A 17,250-nucleotide genomic window follows, 5' to 3' on the forward strand; every position below is an offset into this window, starting at 1 on the left:
GGTATTCTGTAGTTTCCCCTACCTTTGGGCTAGCACCTCCTTCTGCCCAGTGGTATAATTGTTCCCTTCGTGAGGGAGAACTGATTACTCCCTCACAGTTGTACTTATTAGTTCCGTTTGTATTTTTCAAGTAAATATAAATTATTATTTTATCTTCTATCTATCCACTTTCATGTGCAGTTCCACAAGGATCAGTTGGGGCATCTGTTAATGCCTTTCTATCCCCTTTAGCACTTTAAATTTTGGATCTTGGTTTATATATTCATTTCTACGTTGATAATACTTAGTTGGTGACTGTGCATGATATTTGGAATTCTGTGCTTCAGGCTGACTTAGAATATAAATTGAATGAAAGTTATAAATGGCTTAGAGAACAAAGAAAAGTGAAGCACTCTGCATATCAAGTAAGAGAGCACTCCCCTTTGCCCCACAATTTCTATTAAATATGGGCTGGAGTAGGTTTTAACGGAGATTTCGGCAGTTGGAACCCAAGCACTTTGGATTCTTGCCCAGAAATACCTAAGAAAAAAAAAGTAAATTGAATAAGGTTGGGCAGACTGAATGGACCATGCGGGTCTTTATCTGCCGTCATCTACTATGTTACTATGTTACATCTCTGGGAGTAGTTTGGGACTCTAAACTTTCATTCAGTTCCTGTATTTCTAAAGCATTAAAACTTCCTTTTTTTTTTTATGATTGAAATCTATGAAATCCTGAGTGGAGTAGAACGGGTATAAGTGGTTCGGTTTTTCACTCTGTCTAAAATTACAAAGACTAGGGAGCACTTGATGAAGTTACAGGGAAATACTTTTAAAACCGATAGGAGGAAATATTTTTTCACTCAGAATAGTTAAGCTCTGGAACACATTGCCAGAGGTTGTGGTAAGAGCGGATAGCGTAGCTGGTTTTACGAAGGGTTTGGACAATTTCTTGGAGGAAAAGTCCATAGTCTGTTATTGAGAAAGACATGGGGGAAGCCTCTGCTTGCCCTGGATCGGTAGCATGGAATGTCCTTGGGTTTTTGCCAGGTACTGTGAGGACGGGCTACTGGGCTTGATGGACCTTTGGTCTGACCCAGTAAGACTATTTTTATGTTATGGTATATCAAATCCCAGCCCCTTTGGCTTTATGAATAAAAATGTTTACAGCTTACGTGACTATGTGAACCTTTGTTGAACAAACAGCACTGGTTCCAGTTTTAGCTTGCACTAAATTTAAACTCTTGGTTTTAATCCATCAGCAGTGACATTTATTCCTTACAACCAATTTGAACACTTCCCTCCTCTCAAACTAACTTACTAGTTATTATGTCTTATTATAGACTTTGGCTTTATTCTCAAGCAGAATTGCTTTTAATACTGTTGCACCAACATTGTGAGCCTCTTGTCCTCAGAAACTGAGGATGCAAGGTTCACTACACAAGTTCAAAAAATATCCTAAAAACATGGCTATTTAGACAGTCCTTTGATGATATGGATTAAATTGACTTTATATGATTTCATCACTGGTTACTTTGAAGTTCATTGGTTTTAAACTGTTGTGCTATTCACTTGTGTGTTGCTCCTGGCCTATTTTTTTCTGCTTTTATTCTATGATCATTAGTATAATAATCATAGAATAAAAACACATGCAAACCACTTTGAGAGGTAGCAAAACAAATCCATGGAAATAAATCATAAGAATAGTGTAACAATTCAATTAATAGGGCTCAAATCCTGTGTCTCACACCGATACGCCTTGTGATCTTGGCAAATCATTTTAGACCGTAACCCCTCCGAGACAGGGAACCAACTAATCTACCTGACTTTTAATGTGCCTTGAGCACAAATACGTAAAGAAATGAAACCCCAAAACAAGAAAGTATTTGCAGTTACCAATCTAGCAAAAGTCTCTATACTGAGGTGTGATACCTCTCCAGTGCCAAGGGAAATCACCACTTGTGTGTGTGCCTCACTTATCTTAAAGTTCTTTCCATACAACATGGTAATAAAGTACATTTCAAAATACTACCAAAGCAGCTTAAAATCCAGTGCTAAGTAACTGGGTTTCAGCACAGAAATGTTGCTAACCCAAATACTGCACTCCTAGGAGGAGGTGCCCCCAATCCCGGAATAAGGGGCCCAACAAGATGGTTTCTAGGCCTCCCAGGCCCCAGGTGTCCTGATTACATGGATTCCTGACTTGACTGCTGTGCTTACAGGTTTGCCAACATTGGAAGCACTAAAATCAACACCCCCAGCCCGTTAACACACATAGATAGGGAACGAGTGAACAGTTTCCCAACATAACTATTAAAATAAGAATTTGAAAAATGTAAAACAAAGTGTAAAAAAAACTGATAGTGAAACAGGTGGTATGAAAATCGCCCATTCCCTAGGGGTGAAAGCATTCGCTGATGTGTCTTTCTGTTTGTCTGACCATAGGGTTCATTTTGCTTTGGCTGCAGCTGCTTAATACCTAGTCTGCTTAATGGTTATGCCTGCCATGAGGGATGAACATTGCTTGAAATTGATGTATCAGCTAAAGGCTAATGTGATTTTAATGACAGACTAGAAATAGAAAAGTCTCTGGCTAGAGCAGAGCAAATATTTGCACTGACAGGCAGCACATCTCTGTGAAGAGCTCCCCCTGGTGACCAGCTGTTGATATTGCACCCATGACATACAACTGAAGCCATTTACACAGCTTTCTCCATATGAGAGCAATTCACAATATTTACCCAACTTCATACCCATTATTTAATAACAATCTTAAGTGTGGAAACTACCATTGGTATTCCCCTCCCTAAAAAATGTGTGACTTGAGACATAGTGAAAGCATGCATCACTCCCCAAGCACAGACTCCTCATAAGCACAAAATAGCAACCCAAAAAGTCAGATGTGTGCAGACACAACATACAGCATGTCAGTCATTAGTATAGCACAACACCTACAAACTGCACTACCAGAGATGGTAAGAACCACACCAGAGATATACAGTATGTCCTTATATTTCATCAAATATATAATCAAGAAGAGAACTCGTATTTCTTCACTAGCACCTAGGAACATAAAACAAACGTAGACCTTGAGAAAACAGTAGTCTTTATTACTACATACAGTACTGTAGAAAGCTCCAGGGATTAAAAACTGATGCCTGACATGGCCATGTTTCATTGTACACAGGCTGTGTCAGGGGCAAGGAAACTGTAAGCATAGTACTAATAAATATTTCTATAGCACTACCAGATGCACGCAGAAAACAGTTCCTGCTCCAAAGAGCTTAGAATCTAAACAGGTAAGACAAACAAACAGAATATCATGGATACAGTTAACAGGAACAGTTGATCATCGGGCTGGGTTAGAGGGCAGAGGAGTAGAGTTACGGATTGAAAGCTATATCAAAAAGGTGGGGGTTCAGTCTGCTTTTAAACAAGCAAAGGGGCTTGACAGACAAACTCAGGTAAATTATTCCAGGCATAGGGGGCAGCTAGAACAAAGTCTGGAATTGGCAGAGGAGAAGAAGGGAGGGACTTTTCTGAGGAACGGAGTTCTCTAGGAGGTGTATAAGGAGAGAGAAGCAAGGAGAGATATTGAGGGGCAGCAGAATGAACACACTTGGAGGTCAGCAATAAGATCTTGAACAGTATGCAATGGCAGATAGGGAGCCAGTGAAATGACTTAAGGCAGTGGTCTCAAACTCAAACCCTTAGTGGGGCCACATTTTGGATTTGTAGGTACTTGGAGGGCCGCAGAAAAAATAGTTAATGTCTTATTAAAGAAATGACAACTTTGCATGAGGTAAAACTCTTTATAGTTTAACAGTTAAAGGAAAGATTTATAAACTATAAAGAGTTTTACCTTATGCAAAATTGTCATTAACTATCTTTTCTGCGGCCCTCCAAATATCCTATTTTTTCTGCAGCCCTCACATTTAAAGTTTAATATCTTTCCTTTCTCAAAACTGACACATTTCAATCACTATATTGAAAATAAAATCATTTTCCCTCCCTTTGTTGGCTGGTGACTTTATTTTTCTGTGTTTCCAGGGCCTTCTCCTTTGACTGTTTTTCTCTCCATCTTCACTTTCTGCTTTGCATCCATCTTTGGCATTAACTTAATATTAAATTTTTCTGCTTTCTTTTCAAAATCTACGTTTCCATGTCTTACCTTCCCTTCTATCTCTCTCTTCTTCTGCCCCTATTTCCATGGTCTGACATCTCTTTCTTTCCTCTCCCTCCCTCCTTCCTTCCTTTCCCTCGTCTGGCATCTGTCTCCTTCCCTCCCCCAACTTTTTATTTCTTTCACCTGCCCCCTTCTTTCTCTCTCTCTCTCCATGCCCCCTTTCTTTCTATATGTCTGTCTTTCTTTCTCTCTCCGTGCCCCCTTTCTTTCTTTTTTTCTTTCTCCATGCTCGCCCTTTCTTTCTGTCTTTCTCTCTCCATGCCCCTTTCTGTCTGTGTCCCGTCTCCCTTCTTTCTTTCTGTCTCCCTGTCCCCCCTTTCTTTCTTTCTTTCTCCCAGCCCTCCCCCAAGCCACCACTATTGGGGAACAGGCCGCAACCGCCCAAATAGGGGAACAGGCCAGCGCTGAGGTCTTAGCTATCCCTGCTTATCTTCCCCAGCATGGGGCCAACCAATTCTCACCACCCGACATCAATTCTGCCATCCAAGAGGAAGTTCCGGGCTAGCCAGGTAGCGATTGGCTGGCCCGGAACTTCCTCTCTGACGTTAGAATTGACGTCAGGTGGCGAGAATTGGTCGGCTCCGAGCTGGGGAAGATAAGCAGGGAGAGCTAAGACCTCGGCGCTGGTCTGTTCCCCGATTGCGGTGGCTTGGAGGAGGGCAGTGAGAAGGGAAGGGAAGCAGATTGGGACCCCTGCTTTAGGCGAGCCACGAGCCATTTACCGACATTCCCTCCAGAGAGACGCAAGTCCAATTACAGCAGTCGCGGTCTGTACGCGATTGTCCTCTCCACAATCGGAAAACTTGTGAAGTGGAGAGGACAGACCACGGGCCACAAAATAGTCCCTGGAGGGCCGTGAGTTTGAGACCACTGACATAAGAAGAGGAGTGACATGAGCTTAGCGAGGTTGGTAGATGAGACGCGTCTGATTTTTTCAGCAAATCAGGCAGCACTAGTGTCAAGGTTGGAGTCAGGGAGTGTTGGGGACATTGGGGGGGACTTTGGGGGGTCATTATTAACTAGGGCTTATTTTTGGGGTAGGGCTTATATTAGGAGCATCTTTAAAAATCATGCTAGGGCTTATTTTCGGGATAGGACTTATTTTCGGGGAAACATGGTAGCACAACACTGGACTGTTCACATAAAGAGTATTTTGGGGTTTTCCTTTCTTCGTTGCATATGTACGAACCATACAAGTGAGACATAAGTCTGGTTGTCAGAACAAGCTTGCCTGAGAATTATTTCAGACTAACCCGGAAGAAGGATCATGTGAGTGGAATTTTATTGACTTGTTTTAAGCACCAACTTAGTTTATTACTGTTTTACTGGGTTGCTTTTCATTATTTATTATTTGGGTTTTTGCCAGGTACTTGTGACTTGGATTGGCTTCTGTGAAGATGGGCCATTGGTCTAACCCAGTAAGGCTATTCTCTTGTTCTTACTAATTATCTATTAACACATTCTTACGTAGAGTTATTCATATTTTGTTTTACTAATTGATACCAGTTTGGAGAAGCCTGTGGTTTTACACTGGCAAGGTAAGCCATCCTTAGAGAAAACCTAATATCTCCTATAGTACTCCCCTGAAATTTGCGGTGGTTCCGTTCCAAGAGCATCTGTGAATTTTGAAAAACTGCAAATGCAGTTTAGGAGCGGGTCAGAGGCGGGAGAAGGCTGCAGGGGCAATAGCGGGTGCTGAAAAAAATGGCTGATGTCCTGCGGGATCATTCTTATTATTTTCTGCTATCTGGCATGTCAAAGCAGCTCCTGATTGGTGTAGCCTGACTTTAGTTCCTGGAAGAGGTGGTCAGAAAATACCACGACTGACTGAGTCTGATTCGCGTACCGTGAATTTGCAGGGTTTACTATATTTGTATACGAGCAACACCAATTCAAAATAGAAACTACCATCAAATTACTACGGGTAATCTTGGATAAATTAACTTTTCATCAACAAATAAGTTCTCTTTTAGAACCTGCATCACTTAATAATAATAACTTTATTCTTTTATACCACCATAACCAAAAGTTCTAGGCGGTTTATACTAAAAAGAGCTAAACAATCATCAAAATACAATAATACAGTAAAAAAATACAAATATTTATAAAATAAAATTTCAATAATAAAACTCACTAAGTAATAAACTTATCAAACAAAGTGGTCTTAATTAATTTCCGAAAACTGCAATAGGATAACATAGCTTGCTGAATACATTTACCTAACCAAGATTGTTGCCTACCAGCTTGAAATGCTAGGGTCCTATCTAAGAAGGTCTAATTTTTGGTTAAGCAAATAAGTAGAAGTTTCTAGTTTCTCTGGATGGTCTATGTAACACAAAATGAGGAAAAAGGTAAGCTGGAGACAATCCCGATATTAGCTTAAAGCAGATACAGGAAAATTTGAATAATACTCTTGCCTCCAAAGGCAGCCAATGAAGTAAACGATAATATGGACTAATATGGTCGTTCTTTTTTAAACCAAAAATCAATCGAACAGCTGTATTCTGAATTATTCTTAATTTCCTTATAATTTTTTTGGGTGCTCCTAAATAGATGATGTTACAATAGTCTAAAATAGATAAAACTAATGCCTGTACCAATAGTCTGAACAATAAAGGATCAAAATATTTTTTAATGGTTCTTAATTTCCACAATGTAAAAAAGCATTTTTGTACCATTAAGTTCGTGTGTTCTGCTAGTGTCAAAAAGAGATTAGATGATTACAAATAATACAAAACACTACTGTGAAACTCCAATTCAAGGTAAAAATATTGACCATGTTGCACCTCTTCTCATTGAACATAAGAACATAAGAAGTTGCCTCTGCTGGGTCAGACCAGAGGTCCATCGCGCCCAGCAGTCCACATCAGCGGCGGCCCATCAGGTCCATGACCTGTCAAGTGGTCCCTAACTCACCCTATAACCTATCACTACCTCTATCCGTAGTGATAGGTTATAGGGTGATTGATTACCCATCACTCAGCAAATGAGATTTAAAATTGCGTTTCTTACTTTAAAATCAAGACAACATTCTCCAGCTTTTATTGACAATCTTTCAAAAACATTACGCTCTAGTCATCAAAATCTTCTCACTGTCTCTTCATTACGTCATATTGTTTACGACACAACTCGTAAATCTATTTTCTCTGTAAGAGCTCCTACATTGTGGAATGCTATGCCTCTCTCTCTTCGTCAAGAAACTTCCATTGACAACTTTAAATCAAACCTCAAAACTTTCCTTCACCCCCCTTTTTTCTCTTTTACTAACAAGACGGAGACCATTTGAAGAATTCTAAACACATCTCCCCCTCCCTTTATGTTACACCTTTGTAGTCTTTTCTTTTTAAATACTGTACTTTTCCCCTCTGTATCTAGTTGACTGGGGTTTGGGGGATTTTTTCCCAGAATTTGTATTTTAACTTTTTTCAATTTACTTTTATTGTAAACCGCTTAGACATTTGATAAGCGGTATATCAAGATTTGAATAAACCTGAAACTTATATTTGTTTTATTAGTTCTTGTATTATTTATTGACTTATTGGTATTGGCTCATTATTTATGCTTTTATTCGTGTTAAGTGTCTTTTTTATTGATATTTATGGCACTAATAGTTTTGATTCTATGGTTTAATTATGATGTACAATTTTTCAGCATGTTCTTTTTATGTTTATGATTAGTTTCCTAGCCCCAGACATAGGGGTCCTTTTATCAAGCTGCGGTAGGGGTTTAACACTCGTAATACCGCCTGCCACACTAGCCGCTAACGCCTGCATTGAGCAGGCGTTAGTTTTTTAGACGGCCGCGGGGGTTAGCGTGTGATGAAATGTCCAACACGCTAACCCTGCTAGCGCGACTTGATAAAAGGACCCCATAGCCTGTGTACAGCAAAATACGGCTATGTCGGGCATCAGCTTTTAATCCCTGGGACTTTCTATGTAGTAATAAAGACCACTGTTGTTTTATCAAGGTCTACTTCTGTTTTATTTCCCATGTTGGATCTAGTGGGCTATTTGCATTGTTGATTTCTCTCTAGCACTTAGGAAAGGCAAATTTTGAGGTTTTAAAAAAGACAAATCAAAAAACACTTCAAACTGCACGTATATAAACACACAGTTGAATAAATCACAATAAATCACACAAGATCTCACATGGTTTAAGATTCATTGAATTTAATATACTGCCTTTCCTGAGCACGTAACAAGACAGTGTAGCAACTAAAATTAGAACAGAAAAGAACAGCAGATATTAACAGGAAAAAGGACCACCAACTTTAAAAGAGGGGAAATAAAACAACAACCCATGCAAGTTAGATACTCTAAATGGCTTCAAACCAGTATCCTTTGATGACCTTTAAAGGTACAATAGTCTCCCTACACCCCACAACCTCAATCTTGGACCCGTGCCCATCAACCATACTGCTAGCTACCAATGACTCATTCCTGAACTCCATTTTACCCCTAATTAACGAGTTTCTACAATCGGACATAATACCTCAGAGCTGGAAATCTGCCGTAGTAAGATCACTCCTGAAAAAACCCAACATGGATCCGGACAATCCAAGCAGCTATAGACCAGTCTCAAACCTCCCATTTGTCTCAAAAATACTAGGTCGTACTCACACAGCTGCGAGACTTCATGGAAACTAACACCACCCTCTCCAATTTCCAATCAGGATTCAGGAACAGAACAGAAACGGTGCTTCTAGACATTGTAGATGACAGCTGACACTCCCTAAATGTTCTGATTCAACAGCATCCTTCAAGGATACTCGAAACCGATCCATCTGCTCCTGAGCAACTGTTAGCTTCCCCCCCCCCCATCTTAGTTTAAAAGCTACTCTATCTCCTTTTTAAACATTAGCACCAGCAGCCTGGTTCCATCCTGGTTAAGGTAACATAGTAACGTAGTAAATGTCAGCAGATAAAAACCTGAATAGTCATCCAGTCTGCCCAACCATGCATGCTTCATAAATTAATTTAATTTAAATGGTCTTTTTTCTTAGATATTTCTGGGCCAGAAACCCAGAGCCCTGCCCGGTAGTGTGCTTAGGTTCCATCTACTGGAGTCTCCATCTTAACCATCTTAACCACTCCAGACCATCTTAACCATCCCAGCCATCGAAACCCTCCCCAGCCCATCCTTAACTGAATGTCCATATACGGGACACAGACCGTGCAAGCCTGCCCAGTACTGGCCTTAGTTCCTTCAATGTATACCCATTATTTTCTGATTAGAGATCCTCTGTGTTCATCCCACGTTTGTTTGAACTCTGTCACTGTTTTCTTCACCACCATCTCCCTCAGGAGCGCATTCCACACATCAACCACCCTCTCCGTAAAGAAGAATTTCCTAACATTACTCTTGAGTCTACCACTCCTCAACCTGAATGGTTTTACCATTTTCCTTTCTCTGGAATAGATTTTGTTCTACGTTAATACCTATCAACTATTCAAATGTCTAAATCATATCTCCCCTGTCCCTCCCTTCCTCTAGGGCAGGGATGTCAAACTCAATCACGTAAGGGGCCAAAATCTAAAACACAGGCTAAGTCGAGGGCCAAATTTTCTATTAAGATACTTAGTCTTAGTAGAAGAATAGATCCTTCCTCACCCTGAGATACCTGTGGTGCGGTCAGGCATTTCTGTGGAGCGCCCTGCTCCAACCTAGCTTTTACACTGGGACTGGGTCCTTCTGCCTACAAATGGGTACTGAGGCAGTATGGTGAGGAGGTTGGAGCACCACTTGGACCGGGGCTACATAGTCAGGCACTTAGATGTGACACAGTCACTGAGGGCCACATAAAATGGCCAGGCGGGCCAGATTTGGCCCCCAGGCCTTGTGTTTGACAAGTGTGTTCTAGGGTATACACATTCAGGGCTTAGTCTCTCCTCATACATCTTCTGGCACAAACCTCCTACATTTTCATCACCTTCCTCTAAACTGCTTCAAGTCTTTTTATGTTCTTTACCAGATACAGTCTCCAAAAAAGGTGGAGTCCTTTCTTTCAGAATAGGCTCTCCCTTTCCCAGAAGGTAGCCTAGTTCTTAATAAATCTAAATCCCTCATCCCTGCACCATTATCTCAACCATACATTGAGACTTTGGAGCTCTGCCTGCCTCTTGGGTCCTGCGCATGGAACAAGGAGCATTTCTAAAAATACTACCCTGGAGGATCTGGATTTCAGCTTTCTACCTAAAAGCCTAAATTTGGCTTCCAGAACCTCCCTCCCATATTTTCCTATGTCATTAATACCTACATGTATCAAGATAGCCAGCAACTCCCCAGCACTATCTAATATCTTATCTAAGTGATGCATGAGGTCCGCCACCTTCGCACCAGGTAGGCAAGTGACGAGAGGATCCTCACACTCACCAGCCACCTAGCTATCTATATACCTAAAGATTGAATCTCCCACTACAATGGCTGTCCTAACTCCTTCCTTCTGGGCTGAAACTCCTGTAGATAGATCCTTGGTGCAATAGGTTATTGCATCTGCATCTCCTTGTGGGCAGGTCCTGGCTACAGGATCATTTCCTGCAACACCAGGGTGATGTTCTCCTTTTAGGAGACCTACCTCTTCCAAGGCAGCACAGAGGCTGCCAGACTGGTAGTGGGACTTTCTCTACAACGCCCCTGTAGGCCTCCTCTATGTACCTCTGTGTCTCCCTTAGCTCCTTCAAGTTTACAACTCTAGCCTCAAGGGAACAAACTAATTCTCTGAGAGAAAGGAGCTCTTTGCAGCAAGCACACACATATAATTTCTTGCCAACTGGGAGATAATCATGCATGTGACAAGGTGTAAAAAACTGGCTAGCTCCCCTCTTGCTGCTGGACTACTGTCTGCATTTTATTATTGAGCTGCCTAATTAAATCCTATTAAGATACTGGGTATGTTAGACTGATATAGAACCATAAAATAATTTGTATTTTTATTTAGTGTTTTGAGTCTTAGCAAGTAATGAAATGTAATAAGAATATGTAATTGTTTATTCACCTGTTGTCCTAAGTAGGATAATTGACTATTTAAATTAAGACTATAAGTAAAGGAAATGAGCTAGGGGTGGGTGAAAGGGAATGTAGACTAAGCCAGACCCCTGCCTGCCAGAGACTCTCTCTAGCAGAAAGTTCAAGTTTAAAAACTATAGTAGGCTTTTACTATATGGAAACTAGCTAAGTAAAGCTTGCTCTTTTAAGATCTAAAACTATCTTTATAAAGGAACCTACAGTTTTGCTTTTATCCCCCAATTAGCAAAGTTCAGAGCAAAATAATGTATTCTTACCCAGAGAAATACCCTGTCTCCTCTCCTGTCTGAATGATATGTCTTCTCCTTTCCTCTCAAAGAGAAATATATCCTCTGCCCCCTCCTTTCAGAAAGACTTGGCAGGGTGAGGTTTAAACAGCTTTGGGAGGAAACAGTCTCTAGAATATTAAACTATGGGCTCCTTTTACAAAGGCGCGCTAGCGGTTTAATGCGCATAATACCGCATGCTAAACCGCTGACCGCGCTGACCGTTACCGACCCCTTGAGCAGGCGGTAGTTTTTAGGCCATCATGGGGGTTAGCGCATGATGAAAAGTCACACACGTTAACCCCGCTAGCGCGGCTTAATAAAAGGAGCCCTGTTAGTTAGTAGTGGGCATGGATATTGTATTGGATGTTTTAATCAATAAAACATTTGTTTGTCATGAATCACTTGCTTTACTTTAATTTAAAAACTGAAACAGTGCCCTCCAAAGTGAAGCTGGTGAACAGCATCAGGTAATTTGCAATAACAAAAAAATGCAAGAGGAAAACAAAATTACCCTCAATCAATTAAAAGAAAGAAGAGTAATCAGCTCTGTACATCAAGTTCCCCAACTCTAGCTTAGCCATGTGAATTGCAGTCCATCAAATGCTAAATTATATAAATGAGTCTTTAATGCTGATTTAAACTGAGTATGATTAGGCTCATTCCTGAAATGGCTGGAGTAAATTTTATTCTAAAAACTGTTCACTTGGTGCAAACAATGAGCAGAAGGAGGACGAGTCAATTAATTAGAGTAGGGAGGATGTGCTGGACTGGATGACAAATGAGGAATAAGCGTGTCAAGACAGAAATTCCAGTGTGCAACCTAAATTTTATTGGCAACCAATGCAGTTTATGGAATTTGGCTTTTCAAGAGTTATAATGTATAAAACAGAACAAATAGCATTTATGTGTTTTTTGGAATTTATTAACTGCCTTAATGAAGAGATTCAGCCAAGGTGGTGTTACAGTAGGTAGAGTTTAACATAAAAGGTACAACTTTGTTAACAGAATAATAGTAGTAAAACGATCAAATATAAATATAAATACAATCAGTGTGGTACACCTGGAGACAGGGAAACTGAATCTTAACATGATACAGTGTCAGAAAAAGTAGAACAATCCCATGACAGAAATATGATAAATGGACGAACATTAATTTAACATACATGATCATGATGTTGACACAATACAAAAGTCACATCTGAACAGGCAACACATTGGAACATTCAAACAACATAGATACGATGCTGATAATGTCAGTACAATACAGTCAAACATCGGCAAGTGCAATTAAGACATAAAGGTATATACTAGTAAATATTCAGTGGCAGTGAGCATTTTTTTTTCAGTGCCAACTGTTGCTGGCTATGTTAAACCCAAATATTCAGTGCTGGTACCTGAACATCAGTCTGCAGTTGCACTTGGAAGTTATGGGGGTATGGCCAATATTCAGAGCCATGTTTGACAGTCTTTTCTGCACTCCAACTTGCCTAGCAAAATATGCAGGTACTGGCACTGACTGCTCTTGGTGGCCGCATAACTCTTGGCTCTGGCCCAACTTCACACCTGGCACTTCCTTTGACAGTGCCCTAGTGGTTATGGGCAATATTAAAGCCGTTAAATACCACCGAATATCGCCAGCCACCCTCCTACTGCTGCTCACTTAAACCTTGCTGAATATTGATCCATTGGAGAAGATGGGTAGAGCAAAATCATTGGGAAGAACTCTCCTATTGTTCCCATATCGTACTTAGAAATTAATATTTTATTTTGGTTGTGGTTTGTTTTCGAAATATTGTTTGTATATGTAATTTTCTATGTTTTTAAACATTTGTACTATTTTGTACATCGCCTAGAATGTAGATTAGGCGTTTAATCAAACTATTTAATAAACTTGGATAATAAACTTGGGATAAATTAAAGATAATTTATACATACAATTGAACAAGATATGGGTGTCTGACAAGCTAATACAGATATGGAATGAGAGGATAGTCAGTCACCACATGTATTGAAGGCTTCCAACTGCTTCTTGTAGGCCTATGTTGGGTAGCCCCTCTGGGAGTGAGTTTCAGAGCATGGAGGCTACTCTTGAGAAGACTTGCTGGCAGGTTATCAGATAAGAGAAAGCTAAAACAAATTTCTCTCCAGATCAACAGAGATTTTGGTAAGGAAGCACTTGGGACTGGCATGCATCCTCACCAGCCAAGTTGCAAGTTTCCCAGGGTGAGACATATAATTGAATTTTAAATCTTTTAAACAATTTCTAAGAAGGAATCTCCTGAGTGCGATGCATCAGCTAAGCCATATTGCCAGCCTTGTTTGTTCAGAATTAGGATTCTCAACCCAAATCTTGAGAAACACCTAGTCAGCCAGGTTTTCAGATGTCCTGAAGACTAGGTTGAGAATCCTGCTTTACAGTGCTACAGATAAACTGTTAAACATAAAAGCTTTCAGTGCTGTTCAAAAAAATTACAGAAGAAAATATCAATACACAATGAAACCCAATACCATAAAAAAATATGCAGCATTTGCATGAGTGCTTGAGAAATATACACAGGCAGCCGACCCTGGGATAATGCTGAAGTACTGAGATACGTATTGTAGAGCCAGAGACCATGAAACTGTGACTTGGATCCAACTAGACAAAAATTAGTTGTCCAGAATCCCTCAAAAAAAAAAAAAAAGCTGAGTCTGTAGAAATTTACTTCAATTACATATCTACATAACATTTATCCTCAGATAAGATCACACACAAGGTTTGTGTGACATGAATCATGGAAACTTCTTCAAGCCTTACAGAAAAAGATTCTGAGCATACATAGGAAGAAATCCAAGTGACAGTAAATTCTGTGCTATTCAGAAAAAATATTTTACAAAGAAAAACAAAGCAATGAATGCCAGAAACTGGACTACAATGAGCTGCTTTCTCTAGAAAACAAACATAATAGGGATTTGTAGACAAACAGCCTCAAAGGGAACCACATACATGGGATTAGGGAAGTGGGGCAGGCATCAAGTAAAAAATGATGATGGTAATCGAGTGGAAAGAGCTAGCTCTTTGCCACAAGGTTTCCTCCTACTCCACTGGGATTTCAGCAACATCAGTCCTTATCTGCGGCTACCAGACAGACACTCTGCTCTATTTTTAACTCAGCCATTGTACGCTTTAAAATCAATTTTTATAGAAAACCATTTCCTTTTAAAAATGAATATGGGAAAAATGTACAAACAATTCTGACCTATTATTTGTGTTGGAAGTTTTTCCTTGAAAATTTATATACACTTTTGGAAATCCCAACATACAAAGAAAAGGACGTTCCGTGCTCCAGCACCATTCCCTTAAATACCCGTGCGTGCTGGACAGTCAAAAGTCCCAATTCCATGCACACAACCCTGCTCTACCTGCAGAAATGCCTCTGAAAACTGCCCTTCACCTGATGTAGACAAAACCAATTCCTGTTCAACCTAAGTGTACCACTTGCCTAATAAGAGTTCAGCGGCACTGCAATAATAGGTAATAGAGTTAGGGTTAGGCAACCCCTTTGTCCCACACCCCTAATGTGGGTTCTGAGAATTGTATATGTATTCAGTGTGTGTTACCTTATGTGGTGATCTGTTAATTTGTTGGGTTCATAGGATCAGATGTCTGATATTGAAGAGTTCATGCCTTGCACTCTGATTCCTTCCCAGCGCCTGAGTGTGGCCATGAAGAAAAAACAAAACATCCTGAACCACCTAGGAAGCCATCACAAAAGCCATCAAAGAAGTCCCCTTAAGCTGCAGTGCATAGATGGTGTTTCACGTTGAAGAACTATAGTGAGGCCCAATTCAAAAAGATTTTTGTTGATTTTTCGGACTGTCCATATGACATAGTGGGGAAGGAGGTTGGGGATAAAGGCACAAAACATCTGCAAGGTTTTATGAATCTTGGAAATGAGAGAAAACAAATTAGTCAAATGAAGGAGCTGATCCCGAGAGCCCATTTTGAGAAGGCCTGTGGTTCTGGCTGTGATAACCAGCGGTATTGTTCAAAAGGGGGTAATTTCAAAGAGGTAGGCCGCCCTGTTGGTCAGGGCAGGCGTTCAGACTTAGATGCAGCCACCAAGTTACTTGTATTAGAAAAGGGTAATCTGAAGGCTGTGGCAAAAGAGTTCCATGCCCAGTTCGTTCGGTATGGGAGAGGTCTGCGTGATTATATTCACGTGATGGGTTTAGTGGAGCCCAGAAATTTCAAAACCAAAGTTCATATATATATATTGGGGATCCAGGGGTGGGAAAATCAAAGACAGTGTCTGATCTGTGTAAAAATGCTGAGGGTGGCGGGAAGGTGTATTATAAATCCAGAGGGGAATGGTGGGATGGATATAGACAGCAGAGATTTGTTATTATCGATGACTTATGGCTGGATTAAGTTTGATGAGATGCTTAGAGTGTGTGATAGGTATCTGCACAAGGTGCCTGTGAAAGGGGCATATGAGGAATTTAAAAGTCGGTGCATCTTTATAACGAGTAATGATGCATAGAAATGGTATAATTTTGAGGGGTATGACGAAAAGTGCAAGGCGGTGTACCGCAGATTTACAACCTACAAGTGGTTTGATATGGGGAGCTTTGTAGATGTGCCAGAAAGGTTTAGAATAAATTATTGAATCCTGTTTTGTTTCACTATCTGTGTTTTGTACTGTTTCAATTGTTGTGTTAATAAAAGGTTTATTTTTCATAGTGTTTGGACTGTCTGTGTGCTTTGATTTGGGTTTCAAAGTTAGTTGTAGACAGAAAAAGAAACTGCTAGGGAGCACAGAGCTGGAGAGAAAATGAAACTAGCTGGATTGATGGGGGAAAGTGCAAATAAGATAAACAGTGCTGGCTCCTGTGCATTCACATTGTTTTGTGTAGCAATTGTATAGGTGTCATTGTCAGAAAAGGTAAGATGAAGAAAAAAAAACCCTATTGCTTTACATGTCAGATAAGTTACCGTGTATCTAATTATATGTGTTAAGGTAGTTTGAAGATGCAGTGTGAGACTTTGAATTTCCAAAGTGCTGCAAAAGCCTAGGATTTGTTATGTTTTCAATAGATTGTAAATATCTGATATTTGAGTTTAAAGCAGATTTGGAAAATGTGCTCTGCTTCCCATAGGGCGTCCCAAAATTTTTTAGGCATGTTTCATGATGTATCATATAGTGGTTGAGTGAGAAAAGTCAAAGTGGCCAAAACCCTATGGGTTGCGAGTCTGGTAAGTGAAAACCTGATGGGTTGCCGGATTGAAAAATGGTAAAGTGGCAAAAATGCCAACCCTAACAGGTGGACTTTACAGTATTTGACCCAGAATTATCAAAGAAGAGACAAGTTAATTTAATCATGTATTTTTAATGGATATACCTAATGGGCAGACAGGATGAACCGTTCAGGTCTTTATCTGCCTTAGCTCCCAAAAATACAAAAGCAGGCTGGCTAGCTAGATGTCCCCTAAGGCTGATCTTGCTAGCAGCAGACTTCTGCAGCCCAAGTCTGCATCTTCTCCCAGGCAGAGGTCCCAACAAGTGAGAACCTCTGTGAACCGTGCTTCCAACCAAACACTAAGAAAAAATACCCAAAATTAATAAAAAAAAGAGCAGAAACACTTCTGAGCAACTGTCTTGCAGATAAAACTGAGGGGACATGATCAGCTCCCTGAGGAGGCAGAGCTCAAAGATGATTGACAGCATTCTGCAAGCAACTTGTGGGTTCAGATGGAAAATAATAATAATAACTTTATTCTTCTATACCGCCATAGTCGTGAGACTTCTAGGCG

At 40.3% G+C, this 17,250-nt stretch overlaps 1 protein-coding gene across 1 annotated transcript in view; it reads right to left on the minus strand.

Annotated features, from left to right (window-relative positions):
• LOC117347397 (cytochrome b561 domain-containing protein 1) overlaps window positions 1-17,250 on the minus strand; it is a 134,107-nt gene that overhangs the window by 106,076 nt on the left and 10,781 nt on the right. The window lies entirely within an intron of this gene.

Source organism: Geotrypetes seraphini, chromosome 13 (assembly GCF_902459505.1).
Source record: "Geotrypetes seraphini chromosome 13, aGeoSer1.1, whole genome shotgun sequence".
Lineage (NCBI taxonomy): Eukaryota > Metazoa > Chordata > Amphibia > Gymnophiona > Dermophiidae > Geotrypetes > Geotrypetes seraphini.